The sequence below is a fragment of the Biomphalaria glabrata genome, chromosome 11 (genome assembly GCF_947242115.1).
Source record: "Biomphalaria glabrata chromosome 11, xgBioGlab47.1, whole genome shotgun sequence".
In the NCBI taxonomy this organism is placed as follows: Eukaryota; Metazoa; Mollusca; class Gastropoda; family Planorbidae; genus Biomphalaria; species Biomphalaria glabrata.
In genome coordinates, this window is record NC_074721.1 from 7264060 (window position 1) to 7276400 (window position 12341).

Genomic DNA, 12341 nt, shown 5'->3' on the forward strand with positions numbered 1-12341 from the left:
TTAACACAAAGTATTAAATCAATTAAAAAACAAAACAAAACATGAATGAGTTTAAGGATTTATGTCTTCTCTAGTTTACTATGACTTGGATTTGTTGAAGAAAACTGAAAAGGTTGCAAGTGTTACATATTCAAAGCTTTTGAAAAGCAATGTCTGCGACACTGTGACATTTCCACATGTGATTTTGATCGTGGTATTGAGAAATCAGTTAAAGACGCCAGAAAGTAACTCAAGTTAAACATTACAAAGATTATATTAACTCATTCCGTCCGTCTGTATGGTACACATTTTGTTTGCTTTATTTTTCCCATTTTCAATTTACTGATCAAGTTTAAACTTTATGTGACGATTAATTGTTCTTAATAAGAAATGAATAAAAAAAATGGTAATTAATAATTTAGTTTGAAATGGAAAGGGGAATGAATCTTGCATTTTTTTTAGATATATGACTGTAAATGTTTTGTTCTTCTCTTATATAAGCTTAGATATTTAAAAAAAAATTGAAATATATTTTGCTAGTTTTATTATCAAATTTTACGGTAATCATTTTTTTAAAAGCCTTCTCTTTTCTACACACTTCTGAGTGTTTACATTGAACTACGTCAATAATCAGTCTTACAGTATCCATTGTCACACTTAAGCAGGTCCGGATCTGTGGAGAACATGTGATAGTGAGGGTTGAGGGATCAACAATGTCACTGGCACTAGTGCCGACTTTTGGAGCTAAGAACTGTGTCGGTGGAAATACACACGTGTCATAATTATCAACACCCACAAAAGTTATATGACTTTTAATTGTATGATAATGATACTGTGTCGTGTGTGGGAAAAGGTGTCTTCACGCTGTGAGCTCCTGGTTAGAAGCCATCAGTATTATTTGTTTAAAATTATAAACATCAAAGGAACTCAATATGACTTTAATTTTAAGAATTAGTACCATATTTTGTAACATCTTTCCCCTTCATGGTTGCCTGTTCGTGTAATGCGCTCCGGACTATAGTCGCGATGGTCCTTGGCTAATACTCTGCCGGCCGCCATCCCCCCACCGTCCAACGGAAGGGTTTGGTCTAGACTCTAGGACATGAAAATCCTCAATTCTGACGGAACTGTATTAGTCCTAAATAAATAAATGATACTTAAAAAGTTAAATAAAGTTGCACTAGACGTAACTAGAGACTATTCACTTGTACAGGGGCGTATCTACGAAATTTCCATCGTTTGGGGGCCTGGGGGGGGGGGCTTGACTTATTTTGGGGCCCCAAATGTAAAAATGTAAAAAAACGCTCATGTGGGGGCCCTCCTCAAGAGGGGGCCCGGGGGATTTTCAAATTCTCCCCTTTTCCCCCCCCTACCCTAGCTACGCCACTGCACTTGTATTATAATTCATCCATCTATCCTAGTGACGACACCGCCCATGGATGGCACTAGCCTGCTTTAGCACATCTCTCCACGGCTGCCTGGTGGTGTGGTTTGCGCGCTGGACTGTCGTTCGGATTTATCGATGGTGCAGGACTCAAACCATGCCCGTTCCCATCCCCCGTCGTCCTTGAGGAGGTTTGGACTAGGAAGTAAATTATCTTCAACTCTGAAGGAACATCTGAAACATAGAAAACATTTTACAAACAAACATTTTACAAACATTCTGATCTCTTCTGGGCTTTACGTCTCCATGTCCGACATTAAGCTGCTGTAGATCTGCCTCTACGTCATCAGGTCACCGTACTCGTGGTCTGCCCTTGGGGCACCTGCCTTTTGGGTTTTGCCAGTGAACAATCTTTGCTCCTCTGTTTCCTGGCATTCTTTCAAGGTTACTTGCCCAACGTAATCTGTTTCTTATTTCTTTTGTATTATAATTATTATGTTATTAAATTATAAAAAGTCAGTGCATGTCAAATTACATTTTATTTATAATCTAAATTTTTACTGAGGTTTTTTTTTTTCTTATTTACTTAACCCTTGAAGTGCTGAGCTGTTTTTCAATAAGTGCATAGAAAATGGAATTACAAGTATGATGTTTAGAGGCTAAACTACCACACGCGTTTTAAGGGTTAAAGAAAACACACACATGCATACACACGCATGCACATTAACTAAATTACAGAATCTTTTTTAAGCCTTCAAAGCCTCATCCACATTAAAATCAACACACAGAGACTTATACTAATAAAGAGAGCTATTTATATGCTAACACAAATTCAGAAATTCTGCATATTGAAAACATTCTTTGAAATTAATTTTATTAGACAAAGAATATTGATTATTATAAGATAGCAGTATTTATATATTATTTTAACATTTTATTTAATTAAAAAAATTATAAGAAGTTTGAGCTCATAAGATGAAATAGATATCGGAATTAAAAAGACAATATAAGTCATTGAGAGAAACAAAAAAAGGTGTAAAAAAAAACTGTGACGTTATGTTTTAGGAGGCAGGGCCGGCCTTAGGCCGATATGAACGATTGTTCCCTTTGGGCCTCTATTAGTCGCGGCTCTTGTCACAGTCTTTTAAAGATGTAGGACTTAAAGGGTTAACATCTTTAGTGTAGGCCTATCGAGCAATCGACGTAACGTTAATTAACCCACTGGCGCCTATTGCGCTTCTGTTTGTTCCTATGCATGTTGTATACCTAAAAAAAAATGTAAAAGAGGGGCCTCGCAAGCATCCATTAATTAAATTGGGCCCCGCCATAAGTAAGGTCGGCCCTGTTGGGAGTTGCAGTTTTTGTATTCTTTAAGTTAGTTTTGTCTATCATTTCAACACACTCACTTGCTGTTTCATTTAATACACTGGCACTTCTAGTTTGACACATGAAAGGCTTAGGGCGTTATTACTTCTTATTTAAACTAATGTCTGTAATCTATAATCTGTAATATATATATATATATATAACTTGCTCATTTTTTTTATAGTCTTTTATTAAGATCTTTCAAGAAAATACAATAATTACAGGACCTTTGAGAATTGATTGAAATATTCTTTTCTTCTGGCTATTGTTGTTTACACAACCACTGGTCAAGGTCTCGACTCAATGTTTCGATGGACATCTAAAATCTTTTTAATAATACCTCAACTGGCCTACTTAACCAGTTCAATGGTCTGAAGAAGGGTCAAAAGAATTAATAGTATCTTCAGAAACATAAAATATTTTACAAAATAAGAATTAATAGTGTGATATATGACAGAGGTAAGAGCCGGCCATACTTAAAGGGGCTCGTTACTTAGAAACGCATGGACTTAGATACCTGAATCAGCCAAGAAAACCAATAACATCAAAGTCACTTATTGCCATGCAAGACTAAAAAGGCACATGGGTAGTAATGAAGTAACATCCATGAAGTTACATGAAGTAACATCCGTAAGAAAAGATTTATGAGAATAGAAAGTTTCAACTTAATTTTGCACTCTAATAAACAACGTGAAACGTGAAATCTTCATCATTGACCGTAGAAAACGTGGGAAAATATATTTTTGTAATGATTGACTGGTGTATACAACTTTCAAGTAAGGTCACCCTGACATATTCACGGAAGTACGGATCCTTTTACTATTTAACTATAAATGGAAGACATGACAATAATTAGATCTAGAGCGCGTTTCGAAATATCAGAAACAATTAACAGCAATCACAATCAAAGAGGCCGTGACGATTAAAAACAAATGGGAGATAGCCTCTACAATTCAACTTTTTGTAACTATTTTAAGCTTTCCGAATATAGAAGGCACGAGCGGATATGAATAAAACAAGGTAGCGAGATGTACGTCATTTCTGTGTCGTCAAATTGCGAGCTCGTCACGAGGTGACCAATTATAGGTACAGGTAAACCATTTGCCCTCTTTCTTTCGTACTTAGACATGTATGTTTAATCTATGGTTCATGTATTGTTGTGTAATTACTTTAAAGGATTAAGCGTTGACACTGGCCCACAAAACTGATGAGTTTAAAACAATGATTGCGTGAGGGGGAGGGGGCGACAGGGCTAGCGAGGTTAAAATGAATGGGTGAGAGGCAATAACAAAATAAGATAAAAGAGAGTTAGAGAAGGAGTAAGCAAGGGAGAGAGAGAGAGGGGGGGGGGGAGAGAGGGAGAGAGGGAGGGGGAGGTAGAGAGAGACAGAGAGAGAGACAGAGAGAGACGGAGAGAGAGACAGAGGGAGAGAGAGGGAGAGAGAGGGAGAGAGAGGGAGAGAGAGGGAAAGAGAGTGGGAGAGAGAATGAGAGAGAGAGACAGAGACAGAGACAGAGACATATAGAGACATAGACAGAGAGAGAGAGAGGGAGAGAGGGAGGAAGAGAGAGGGAGAGAGAAATTGTTAACCGGACTATAAGAATGATATTGCGCCATCGTAGTCATTTGCAGAATATTATTATCCTACTTCGTAGTCTAATCGGGACAGCTCTTGGGTAAAAAATGGAGGAGAGTGGGTTGCGCTGTGTATTTCCTTGTAGAAATTTGTTGCGAAATCATTTCAGCTGACTTTAGTTTGATTCTTAGTTACTTGATTTCATTTACATTAAATATACAAAGAAACTCGTTAAACGAAAATATAGTTTGAATAAGTTTATCAACTAAATAAACTGAGAAAAGCAATAATTGAAGGGAAAAAAACATACAAAGAAAAAATTAAGAATTTCTTTGCCAAGAACAACTCAAAACAATGCTGGGAGGGTTTAAAGAAAATAACAGTGGCTGATGATGAGAAATTCGCCAACGAACTAAATTATTTTTATTCTCGTTTTGACAAAGAAGATTTTGTTGATCTACACAAAGAACTTTTCAACACTCTGTCCAAAGGAAAACAAGAGCCCTACGTCAATTTTGTAACTGAGGATGAAGTGACCTTGTTATTTAAAAGAGTAGACATAACAAAAGCTTGTGGACCAGACAAAATTAGTGGCAAGCTGATCAAGCTATGTGCGGAGCAAATTTCTTCTATCTTCTGTCATATCTTTAACCAGTCATTGCAAACGTGCGTAATTCCAAACATCTGGAAAACTTCAGAAATCATACCAGTGCCTAAGAAACCAAAAATAGATTGCTTAAATGATTTCCGCCCAGTAGCACTAACACCTATTGTTATGAAATGTTTTGAAAAATATATGCTTAAACAACTTGTAGCAAAAGTCAATAACAGCCTAGACCCTCACCAATTTGCATACAAAGCAGCTAGAGGAACTGATGATGCCATTCTATTGCTTTTGGACCATCTTTATAAGCATCTCGATATACCCAAAACCTACGCACGAGTCCTCTTCGTAGATTTCTCCTCGGCTTTCAATACCATACAGCCACATCTAATGATAAACAAACTGAGTAACTTAAATGTAAGCCCTTACTTACAAGCATGGGTTCTAAACTTTTTAACCCAACGGCCCCAGTATGTTAAAGTCAACAACACCAAATCGTCAACTCGAGTACTATGTACGGGTGCTCCACAAGGTTGTGTACTTTCTCCTGTACTATACACTCTTTACACTAATGACATAAGAAGCATCTATGACTCAGTTAAACTCATTAAATTCGCTGATGATACTGCCATAGTCGGTCTTATTTCAGGAGACGAAACTCAGTATCGAAGCTCGATAGAAGAGTTTACAAACTGGTGCACCGACAACTTTCTAGAACTGAATGTAACAAAAACTAAAGAACTTATAATAGATTTTAGAAAGAAAAAACAAACTATACGTGAACTGCAAATAAACACTACATCTATAGAACAAGTAAAGGCATATAAATATCTAGGCGTTATCATCAACAACAAGCTTTCATGGGAAGACCACCTTGAAACTCTGTCAAAGAAAACAGCCCAGCGACTCTTTTTTCTATACAAACTCAACAGTTTTAAATTAAACAAGAAGATCCTTGAGACATTTTACGGCGCAACTGTACAAAATCTGCTAACATACGAATAAGTTGTTGGCAAGGCAACGCCTCATCTAAACTGTTGCAACGTCTAGAAAACATCATTAAAAAAGCATCAAAAATTACACTCACAACATTACCACATTTAAAGGAACTTTCTGAACAAACGTGCCTAAGGAAAATCGAAAAATCTTGGAAGACAACGGCCACCCGCTCCATCAGAACTACGCCAGGTCGTCGCGAAGTGGGCGACTGCTGTCAATCAAAACAAGAACGGAGCGGTACAAAAACTCGTTCGTACCTCACTCGGTCAGACTCTATCACCGCCACTCATTGATTAGGGAACATGAAATGCACCAAGATACCTGTGTGTAGTCGCTGAATGAACTCTTCATGTTGTCTGTTGTATTTATGTGTATGTTTCTGTTGTGTTGTCTATATATGAGAAACGAGTCCTTGTAATCACAACAAATTTCCGTAAGGATCAATAAAGCAGTCTTAGTCTTAGTCTTAGTCTTAACTAGTGTTACTAAAATTTTGGGTTTTCTGCCTTTTTCATTTTTTTCCTCTGTAAATAGAAACCTATTCCATAACTCAGTTTAACGATTTAAATACACTAAATATCAAACTTTTTATCGGACGTAAACAACCTTCTAATATTACCAGACGTCAGGGCGTCGTTCTAGAGCGCACATCACACCATTCTGGCGGCTTTTTATTTGTTTTATTTGTTATTGTTACCGAAAAAACGTTTAAAAACTGTACAAAAAAAATATTAACAAATAAACAGTTTTATTGTACATTGGGCGGGTCCTTCCATGGGCCAGATATGACTCCCATACTCTAGTTTAGGCATTAATGACTTAATAGATTTGTCTGTCTGTCTGTCTCTCTCTCTAGGATACAATGGTGTGATTGTAAGGAATGCGATACAATAATTTTTTCACTACCTCAATAAAAAAAAAGTCGTCGAAGGAAACACCATAACTTGATACTTCAACCGCCTAAAAGGACTCCATTTCTGACGACATAGCAGAACAAGGCAATGGAGGTTTTAAATCAAAGTATCCCCCCCTCCCCTCTCCTTGATAAACTGTTTGACCAAGTTTACGAGCTCTAGCTGCCCAATCCCCTGATTTTTAGGTATCCACCTTTGATGTTTCATCTGTTAGTAGAACCAGCTTCGCTGTTTCATCTATTAGTCAATCCACCTTCGATGTTTATCTTTTAGTAAATCCACCTTTGATGTTTCATCTGTTAGTAAAACCACCTTCGCTGTTTCATCTGTTAGTAAAACCACCTTCGCTGTTTCATCTGTTAGTAAAACCACCTTCGAAGTTTCATCTGTTAGTAAAACCACCTTTAATGTTTCATCTGTTAGTAAAACCACCTTCGCTGTTTCATCTGTTAGTAAAACCACCTTCGATGTTTCATCTGTTAGTAAAACCATCTTTAATGTTTCATCTGTTAGTCAAACCAGCTTCGCTGTTTCATCTGTTAGTAAAACCACCTTCGCTGGGTTTAGTGTTTAAACCACACGAGTAGACTGGTCATTATTTTATGAAGATTTATAATTAAAGTATAAAAAAATGCAATATTTATACAAAGCTCACTTTGTCCATCTGGGAGTAATCTTGTCCACGTTATTTCTCCCACTTCCCATTCTTGGATCAAGTTGATACTTTGCCCAATTATTTATTATTGATGACAACACATGAATCAATAATAATAAAAAAAAAATCAAATAGTTACTTAGAAGTGATTAATTATTTTGTTTTATATAGAAAATAGGAGAGATAAGCCTTAAGTACTTGGATAGCTCAGTGGCTAACGAATCGGCCTTCCATTGTGGATTCTCGAATTCGAATTCAGACTTGAGCAACTTTTTTTTGTTGTTGTTATTGGTTTTAAAAAGGAAACACGGAACTCTCCCAGATACCCATTCCTCTCTCCCACACCATAGGTTCATAAAAGTGATTGGACCATAGCGCCTTGACCAGGCTTTAAGCATGAATGATAAGTTAAACACAAACATTGAATATAATAAGTATTGCTAGTCAATATCTACCTATAAGTAATTACACGATTGATTAAAAAAGATGCAATTTTGATCAATATAAGGTTTGTTTTCTATACAAGAATTTAGCATTATTTTATTTATGACATCATAAATGGTATGAATATTTTGTGCTTTAAGTGTTTCCGAGACACGTATCTAACTTTATATTGGCATTTAAGAACTAAGGGTCAGGGTAAGAACAGTTTGAGGATCTTCTAGCCAGGTCAATGAAAAATTCTGTTCATGACCTACATTTCTTTCACTGACACATACAATTATCGTGTGTCTGGCCTACCTTGTTATCTTATTGAATATTAAGTAAGAGTCTGTCTTTCGTGTTGACTTACACGCACTCTTTCAATTGGACAGCAAACATTTACAAGCACTTTAAAGCAAAACAAGTTCTCAGTACTTCTAGTATTATAAACGTATTTCATATTCAGAAGATTTGTAAAGCTAAGATTTGTAAAATAAATTTATTCACACAAAAGTTTTCGGTTTTTATTTGAATATCGATGATTTCGCTTCGTTTCTTGAGCTTGACAGTAATCCAGAGAGAGAGAGAGAGGGGGGGGGGGGAGAAAGAGAGTTAACGAGGAAGAGAGGGCGTGGCTGGGCTATTATACGTAAGGCTGCAGCGGCGGCCTTAACAATGCGCGGGGCCCTCGGCAAGAGTCAGATCAGGGCCACAAATACAGGACCGGTCTTAGGCCACCACAACCTATGCGGCCGCAGTGGGCCCCGCACTTTCAAAAGCCCAGCGCTAATTCTAAAAAAATACTGGACCGGTCTTAGGCCACTACAACCTATGCGGCCGCAGTGGGCACCGCACTTTCAAAAGCCCAGTTCTAATTCTATGTGTAAATTATTAATTCACAGTGTTCCCGCGGCCTCCTGAATTTCCAGGAGCTTCTGGAAATCTCATAAAATTATTAAAATCTGCTGAAAATTCATAAATCTCCTGAAAATAGACAAAATTGCCATCGTTAGCCCATACTGTACCAAATACCGCCAGAACCCGGTAGAAATTTTAGCTTATCTGTACACCAATAAAAGAAACACTGCTTTTCCAAACCACTTTGTTGCACTCAGAATATTTTTAACAATACCCGTATCTGTGGTATCCAGTGAAAGAAGCTTCTCGCGCCACAGACTTATCAAGAATTACTTGAGGGCAACAATTCACGAAGATAGATGGAACGAATCGGCAATTCTTTCTATTGATCGTGATCTATGTAGGAATCAGAATTTTGATGACATACTGTATGACTTCGCTACATCCAAGGCTCGTAAACTAAAGTTGTTTGTTTGTAAAATGTTTGTTTGTAAAATGTTTTCCATGTTTCGGATGTTCCTTCAGAGTTGAAGATAATTTACTTCCTAGTCCAAACCTCCCGCAGGACGATGGGGGATGGGAGCGGGCAGGGTTTGAACCCGGGACCATCGATAAGTCCGAACGATAGTCCATCGCGCAAACCGCACGACCAGGCAGGCTTGATCTTTATTTTGTAATGATGAAATAATGAATAAAATGCAAAGATGAATTGAATTTCTAATACAAATCTTAATTTTCACTTATTATCCTGATTCCTACTCAGACTGGACCCCGTGCAATCCATTTCGCATAAGGCCCCGCATTTGTTTTGGCTCTAAATATGTACGTACCTGTATATATGTAGGTGCATATTGTTATTATTTGTAATTTTTACTGCATTTGTAGCACTTGTGCTTTGTGGCCAAACAAAATTGTTGTTGCAAAATGGGATGACACGTGACCAAGATTCTCTTTATCGGGTCCTCCCCCCCCCACGGTAAGTACAGGTGCATGGAGCGATTACCCCCATTCCCCACCCCAGAAGGCCGCCTCTTCGCAGTCTATTTTTCTACACAATATCTAACCCACGAAACAGTAAATCTTTTATATTTGTACTTTAAAACTTAAAAAAAAAATCAGAAAAATGTAATTTGGTTTTCATCTTTGATTATGACGTCAATGCTTCATATGATTATAGCTAGATACATATTCATTTTGCTGCATATCTTGTGAAATATCTCATGCGTGTAAAAATACATCATAAAATTATTTTTTTTGTTTTACTTTATTGCCTAGAAATGCTAGACTGCATTTTTGCTGGGCTGAATAAAATATACGTGTGCACAGCTCGATTAATAAAATCGTTTATAAAACTCTTAACAAAAAAATGCATTTAGCTTTGTGATAGCCTGGGGGGTGGACATTGCTGCATTTAGGGACGAGGAAAATGACAAGGTGGAAATGGGTAAGTGGAGAAGGATTACATTTAACAAAACAGAAGTGAAGCTCTCTTGTCTAAAAATATATAAATTTTGTTTCATAGATTTAGTATTTCATTGTCATGATTTCTAAAATATTTTTTTGTTCAAATGACGTGACAGTTTGACTGAAGAGTGCACAGGGTTAAATATATGGGACGAAAGCACAAATCATTGATGACCTGTTACAGTTTCATTGAGGCTCGATTTAACCCCTAACTCTCTAAACTATGTCACGGACTGTCTCAGTGCTCTATTTCTGCACCCTGGAACTCTGTTTCTGAACATTTAATGCTAACGTATTATGTTCAACATCAAAAAAACAATTTAAAAAAATGTCACATTGGATGTTTCAGAGGACAGAAGGTGGCGATAGGACACTAAAATATTGATGAGTTTTAAAGGAAATTTGATGATAAACTAATCTACATATTGTAAAATAATAATAATAATAATAATAATAATAATAAAATTCCTCAGTGGAAACTGTTAAAGGGACTACGATGAATTTTGTTTCTCTTTAGCGAAACTCGACCCTGGCAGCGCCAGTGAATGACTACTCGTTCCTTTCTACTACTACTACTACTACTACTACTACTACTACTACTACTACTACTACTACTAATAAGGCTTTTCTTTGAGTCTGAAGACTAACGAGGAGTGCAGTGTAAGGGAACAGGAGATGACAAGATTTCACTACAAAGGTGCTACAAGAATGTTTAACCACTACCAATGAATGACTCTACACAATACTTAAGGGCTACAGATGTGTATTCAATGTTTTTTTTAACGTACTATTCATATATACTCTGAATATGCAAATAAAAAGCTGCAGGTGGATATACGAAACAAAAGACGTTTCTTCAACGAGAATATACTTTTTACAAAGCTTATATCAACTCACTCTGTTTGTATGGTCAAAAGTTTGTACACGTTATTTTTCCACACACCCAAACTCGGATCAGGCTGAAATTCTGCACAATTATTTATTTTACCTGACAACACAAGAATAAATTTAAAAAAAAAATACCAATTAGTTAATTAATTATTGGTAATTAATTATTTTGTTTGGTATCTCAAACAAGGGAAAGAATTTGTACTTGACTGAAGTGGAGGTCTAAGCTGAATAAGTCCCCATTATACATCGTCGTCTAACACAACATAAGAAAAAATAGGAAGAGACTATTAGAAACAATAGATACACGATTGGTTACCGTGTTGGCTTGAGAAGCCTTTGAAGGCTTGAACCATGAGTTCGAATTCAGGTCATTTGTCCTTTTTTTTTAAATTATTTTAATTAATGCTTTTTTATTGTTAGATATATTACACATTTAATGACATAACTGATCCACACTAATTGATACCAATACGCTTAATATAAGCTTTTTTTTTAAAGTATTTTTTTAATAATGTTTTTCTTGTGATCTACCTTACTGTAAGTTATTCAGACTTGAGTAGATATATTATTAAAAACCAGACTCAATCTAACCGAAGCACAAAGAGAGCTCCTCTATTGAACATAATGCTAAGAAAACAATGGGACGACAGCCTCAAGTGAATAAGCCTATTATGGCTATCTCTAGTCAGACCCTTGAAGGAATCAAGACGTCAATATTCTATATTTGAACATAATATAGCGTGGATTGTTTGGCTGAATGGGCCCGACTCCTTGCCCCATTCATCACTGTCTTAGCCAGACCACGGTCTCAAGTCACTGTTTGATTGTTTGCTTTTTAATAAAAGAAAGATTCATTAAATTAGGAGTCAGACTAACATCTAGATGACAAGTTATCACTATTGACAACAAGCAAAGTATTTAAAAAATGCTTTAAAAAAACAAAGCAAAAGGGATAAGCAACGCAAAATGAATGTCTCTCTTTCTCTTTCTCTCTCTCTCTCTCACACACACACACACACATAAACACACACACACACATATATATATATATATATATACAGTGCTTTTTGTAAAAAAAAAGAGAAATAGGTGCCGGTATTCAGTGATGGATTGCCAAACTTTTAACTACTAAAAAATTAATAATAAACGTTAAAATGCAGGAAAATTAATAATTTTTCCCCACATTGAAAAGGGTGCCGGTACGCCGTACCGGTGCGTACCGTCACAA

General features: G+C 36.5%; 2 protein-coding genes across 2 annotated transcripts in view; one reads left to right on the plus strand and one right to left on the minus strand.

The window, feature by feature from the left end:
* The window catches only part of LOC106062514 (neurogenic locus notch homolog protein 1-like), a 61285-nt gene that overhangs the window by 16874 nt on the left and 32070 nt on the right, over window positions 1-12341 (minus strand). The gene's annotated exons all lie outside the window — the stretch shown is intronic.
* Window positions 1-12341, plus strand: part of LOC106062526 (contactin-like) — a 134948-nt gene that overhangs the window by 5660 nt on the left and 116947 nt on the right. The gene's annotated exons all lie outside the window — the stretch shown is intronic.